Raw genomic sequence first — 6,545 nt, 5'->3', positions numbered from 1 at the left:
GGCCAGAGCAGTTCTTCAGGATTATAGTTAGGTGCTGTAATCAGCAGAAGTCTTTTCATTAATCTGTGTAAAAATTGATGGTCAGGAAAGAGTAATTAAAATGCTTGTATGCAAATACAATGCAAATACAGAAAAGTGTGGGATGTTAGAAGGATTGCAAGAAAGTAGTGGAAAAACAGGTGTGGAACAGGGTGTGGTAATCAAAAAAGATAGAATTGCACATTAATTTATGAGGCAGATTAAAGAAAGAAGTAGCAATAGTGTAGCTCTGTTGTTTGAATCAAAAGTGCTTCAAAATCAGGGAATGATAGTTAGAAAAATTCTAGTAATTTTGTGTCTGTAGGATATTGTAGGATTGGATTTGGTTACTAAAAGGGATCTTTTTAAGGCATTTTATGTTTTAACATTTTGTGCGTGGTTAAAGCTTTAAGTACTACCAGAAGTTGTGACCATATGGGTGGCCAGCCCCACCTATGGAAGTATTTAACTTCTTCAGTATAGCCTGGAGAATAAATGCTAATGATACTGGTTATTTCTGCTGGTAATAGCTGACAGTTTTTGCACTTCATCGATAAGAGGCCAACTTTAAGGTTTCATTTAAGTAATGAAGATATTCTAGGTGAGCTGTTTAAAGAATGTATGACGTGTGATTCAGAAAAAATTAAATTACAAGAGTAAAACAAGTAGGTATGTAGCTGAGGATTTCAAAGCTTGATAGTCTACAGATGTGAGTGATTAAATCATTCTACCAAAGAAGCTCAGAAACTCAAATGTGGAGGAGGTCTGGAACTTTCTTACTCAAAAGTTTGAAAGCTATCTGGAATTAATATCCAGAACAAAGAAGGAAATGTTGTAGAAAGAATCTAACTGGATGAATAGCCACATAATTAAAATTAAATGAGCAGAATGAAAAAAGATTGCAGAAAGGACTGACAGGCAAAGAAATCTATGCAAAAAAGGTAAAGAAGCATAGAAATAAGGTGAATTGAACAAAAGTCAAGCAGAGCTAGACCTTGCACTGGATATTAAACATGATGAAATTACCCAGCCTTAAGCAAGCAGTTTCAGAAACAAACCCCTAAGAAGAATGTGGGGTCACTGTTCAGAGATTAGATGAATGACTCTAAAAATAAGAAAATGCTTTATCCTGTCTTCATTAGAAATGCTGCTGCTGACTGTGGTGGGAAATGAAGGTTGCTTAGTAGGAATGAGTCCACAGGCTTTAAAATAAAAATCATTGCAACTGAGATACAAGCAAAACACAAGCAGTTTGACGTAGTGAAGTATGGTGATCAACAGTTTCCTGACCAGAAAGAGACTGGCTCATGAACACTCATATCTGATACCATATGACAGCAAATAAATGGTGATTAGGGAGAAGGAAAAATGACCCAGGTGGTTATAGGTGCATTAGTCCAACCTTGAGGCTTTAGAAGAAATTTTGAAGGGAATCCTTCCTGTACCTCCAAATGCTTGACTGATACCAGCTTTGGTTATAAGCATTGGACCATCGCAGGATTGCTGGTGTTAGCAGCATGCTGCAGGCAGTGCGCACACGCTTACTCTCATCAGGGACCAGGCATTCTTAGGGGCCAGTTTACCTGTGGGCTGAAACACTGCTCCTGAACAAATCGTACCTTTAGGTAATACTGGACATCTTTTTTTTAAGATGTCTGAGCATGGGTCAGTCTAGCATTTCTTAATTGCTTGCCTGTAACTTAATTCTGATACACAATGGGCAGATCAAGATTTGCACAAATATGGATTTCAGTTGTAGGCCACAACTTTCTCAATACAAAGTACCAAAACTTAATATAGGTGCAGAACACAGATTATGGAGTTTCTGTGAGGCTGTCTTCCAACTGTCTTATTAATGCAGCTAAGTCTGTGAAATGATCTTAACATTCTTCTTGAGGATGAGAGAAAGAGATTGTGAAGAACACACTTGAGTCTACAAAGATTTTCCCATAAGAATCAAGTCTACTAGATTAATTTCAAGTTTTGTCCTGGAAGGGAAGTGCTTTAGACCTCTCAGTAGCACTGAGCATAAATTAAGTTGTAAATTGCAATCTGTTTAGAAAAATTAAATTTATTTCTAAATTGTATTTAAGCAATGATGTTGTGAATTAGGTGAAAAACCACAACAGACCTTTCCCAGTAGGTTCCTTAATAAAGGAATTTCCTTCTTGACCACCAGAACCAACAGCCTGACAAAAAGCATCCTAAATACCACATTTTGTGTACTACATCTACAGGGACTGCGAGAAAAATAGGCTTAACCCAAATATCAGAAAGCAAGTCACTTACATTTTGCAACCTATGCTCTTCCTCACCCTTTGGGACAGTCCATTGGGCTGAGGTTTGAGCAGTTCTTCCCAGAACTAAGATGAGGAGGTGTTGGTCATTTTAGTATTAAAATTAGTACTCAGAGTGCTTATACTGTTAAAAATAATGCTGGAAGAGGGCTGTGCAATGAATAATAAGTTTAGGCAATGCTGATAAATTAAAACATGGCTTTAGAAGTTGCTCAGAGGAGCTTATCAAATTATTGGTAATGCCTGATATCCTTTGTAGGAATGTAGTTCAGATACACTCATCAAAAGAGCTCATATCATTAGAGGGGTGATTGTGTCATCTACAGTAGAATTATTCCACACCATTGGTATTTCTTAGCAGACTGACATGTTTTCACCTGACATTGCTGTAACCCCTGGGAAAGAAAGCGAGTCCTACCTTACTGTGAATAACTCATTAGTGAGCCATCACACTGAAGTAGTCCCAAGAAATATTCCTTCTTTTGGGGGAGGAAGGGAGGGATACCAAAGCTACGTACTTTTTTTCACTTTTACTTTTTTTAGTGCTACCCTGCAGTCTTGCCACTTCCTAAGCATTCTTCCATAGCAAGCTTCTCTCCCAGCAAAGAACTAACTTTCAGCTCTGATCTTTTGGTCTGTAAATTAATCCATGTTATTTTTCCAAAGCATTCTGGAGTAGAGCAGTGGAAAGCTACTGGCACAGTGTAGCCTTTCTGAGAGTGCTGGATTGTCTGGAACTGGACAAAAATGCCGGTAAATCAAACTTTCTCTCAGAAATCCAGCCAAGAAGCATGGCTGGCTGTTTAGTAAAATGTGCTAAAATATATTTTCTGATGATTGGGTAGATTGACATTGTTAGCAGTGAGCATGCAGAGCACATATTAAACACCTGGCAGAACCAGGGAAATGGGGTCCTTCATATTTGATCAGAGAATGGAGGGCTCAACATTCACAGGCATGTTTAAAGCAGCAGTGAAAATGTTTACACAGAGTTGGTTTGTCTTATTTTTGAAGTGTAAAAAGCCTGGGTTTTCCATTTACCTGGGTAAACATTTCTATTGCTAGTAACAAGTTTAAGGAGTGTAAGTTGAAACAGAAGACCCTGTATGGTGTATTTTTCTTATTTCAAGTAAGCCTTTCGTAGGTGTCCTGTTTGAAGGTTCTACCACTGACAGGTTTTTTTCTAAAATTGTATCAATAGCAGGTGTTCACTTTATTCTCTACTTTTTCACTTCTAATATGTTTTTTTTCATGTCTGCTAGAAAAGCTTGGCTATCAGTTTAAAGCATATTCTTGATAACAGGCAGGCAAGGACTGGATGAGCCATTCCTTTATTCTTATGTGCAATATCTTGGGTATTCGAAGGGCTCTTTAGTGATCCCTTCCTCTAAGAAGCTCAAATAATTCCTGGTATTTTATTAATCTGTCAGAGCAGGGGTTGCTTCTGAATTTATCTTGGTATTTCTGTCTGAAACAGCTGTGCAGCCTATGCTTCAAATTGCCAGCATTAAATCAACATAGTTTTCCTCCTCATTCTTCATCAATTTGTCATATAGATAAGCCCACTACCTTCACTAGCAATCTTCCATTATCCACTGTTCTTGCTGGTTTCTTCCATATACTTCCATCAACACCCACAAAGGCTTTTTACCCTCGGATATATTCTGTCTTTTTCTCTTTAGGTTTTTTAACTCCACTGCTTAAGACAATGTCTGCAGATCGCTAATGACTCTAAAAATTGAGCATGTCATATGACTTATTTTGCCAGTGATACAGCTAGGTGGTTTGGACTTTAATCTCTGGAGATCACACAAAGGAAATAAAAAAATTATAAGTCAGATGAAAAAAAAAAGCACAAGAGAAAAATGCATCTTGATGATTTTTTGTTATTTATGGAAACTCTAGCGTCCAAATTTCTTTTCCAATTACTGAAACTGTACATACTGAAAATGTACACATTTGAGAAATGTAAATGAATACAGCATACCCTCTATTATGCACTATGCAGACAGTATCCTTGATGATCAGATTTTTACCCTATGAAATTTAATCATCATTCAGATTCTTCTGTTTTTTTCATATATTTGCTTGTCCTTAAATGTGCTTCTGTGACGTGTATACGTAATCTCCATAACTAAGATGTTCTTATTTGCATTGTAAGAGAGCAAAGCATTTCCAATGCCAGTATTAGAATTAATACTGTATTTAAAAGGTCATGCCTCATTTTTCAATGTGCTGTATCGGCAGCAGAGTGTTATAGTCTGTCCTGATATTTCACTGTATAAATTAGCCAGCTAAGGAAGGAAGAAACAAACAGCAGATAGGCATTAAGTGACCTGTTCCAGATCACAACACACAACTTCGACAGCATGAGAAGTAGATTTCCCAGCCCAGCCTACTAAATTTGGAGTCATCAGAAATGTAATCCTAATTTTTAGGAAAAGGTGAGAGGTTTGGAATTGGCTTGAATTTTCTCTTTATCCTTTTTGTGCTTCTCTACAGAAATAATTATAACTAGAGTAGGTGTTGTAAACTTCTTTGAAATGGTTTTCAGAAACTACTGTTTCCAATTGTCATTTCAGTAATGTTTGTCTAACATGGAAGAAATGAAAACAAAATTTTTCTATAGGAAGAAAGACATTTCAAATACTTGCTGCTTTTCCTCCATTAGAGCACAAGCGCAAGTTGAAAAGGGGCATATGTTTTTCAGTGTGTAACCTCCATGTGTGGGCATGTTGGATACTAAAAAAAGAACTGCTAGACTTTTTTACAAGGAATGGATTTATTTGCAAAGGAAAAGATTAGCAAAATCATCAAAACACGTGAAGGAAAATTAATTCAGAAATAAAACAAATGGGAGACTCCTCTAGGAATGTCTGTAATTGTGCAAGGTGTTTGCAAATAAATACTTTAAAAGAGATGTTTCCTGTTTCAAATCAGACAGAAGCTGCTGATTCCCTCTGCTTCCCTATTGCTGCTGCGAGTGCCTCAGGCTTTTTCCTCTAGTACAGCTGTGCTCCACTGAAATAAATGGCACTTCCTGGGGACTACATCTTTAGTTACTGGTACAAGAGTCATCGTAATGTGCAATGAGATATTTCAATAATGCTTTCAAATGGCTATTAAAACACAACACTGCATAATAAAATCACAACTGCATGGTTGCAGATAGAGCTACCAGTGACACAGCTACCTACACATTATTCCCTTTAAAGAAGAGGTACTAGAAAAATTGTAGGGCAGCAAGGAAAGGCATAAAAACCCCCAGATGCTCAGTGGTGTAGTCTCGCTGCTGTCTGTCTTTTCTTCCCAGCTCCCTTCCAGTTTTCTGTTTTGGTTTACAATCTCCAAAGTACTGAGTTTTCATAGCTCAACTCATTTATTGCCTCACATCACAGGGAATAATAATTCATGCCTAGCAGTGTGAAATCTGGAAAAGCAGATTCAAAGTATGCCTATGTGTTCAAGGAGATCCCGGTTATTTCCCATACAAAGTAAACATCTTGCTTGGGAGAGTGGAAGATGGTGTTCGTTAACAGAAATGCTTTACCTTTTCTGTAAGAAAGGTCTCTTAATTAAGAATTTGTGCATTAAAGCTGGGGTGAACCCAAATGATGATTGCAGCATTTTAAAGCTCGCAGCCTGTTCTGCAGAATAGAAACCAATAGGATAAAGAAAAAAGTTAAACAAAGTTGAAGGATTATAGCAAGAAGTTCCCTTCTCTTTCCTAGTATCCACCAGTAAATACTAAAAATGAATCACATTTAAGTTGGTTCTAATGCAGCACATGTTGCTGGCTTCTCAGGACCTTATCTGGGACCTGCAGGACTTACCTGCCAAGGGCTTTGCAACTGTCAAGGCTGTTGATCTCAAAAGTAGTTAAGGACTCCTTGCCTAACTCTAAGTACTTGTGTGTCTCAGGTGGGACACCAGTGTATCAAGGCATCGAGATTCTCAGTACAATGCACACCTCTTAGGGCAAGTAAATGGGGACTTAAAGTTCTGCTGGGTGCTTGGAAACTGAGCCCCACAACAGGTAACAGTATCTGGCCCTGGGCTTTTTTCTTTTCTTATTTTTGTGCTTTTGCTTTTGGTCATTAGCTTATTCTGCCCTTAAATACAGTTTGCAGCTTGTCACTTTTTTCATTTGAGGAGCTAAGCTTGTCATCCTGGACCCATGAAGTTGTATCTATAATGTGAACAGGAAAATAGTAGCACTTCAAACACCAG

Source organism: Haliaeetus albicilla, chromosome 8 (assembly GCF_947461875.1).
Source record: "Haliaeetus albicilla chromosome 8, bHalAlb1.1, whole genome shotgun sequence".
Classification (NCBI taxonomy): Eukaryota; Metazoa; Chordata; class Aves; order Accipitriformes; family Accipitridae; genus Haliaeetus; species Haliaeetus albicilla.
Note: the sequence above shows the minus strand (reverse complement) of the source record.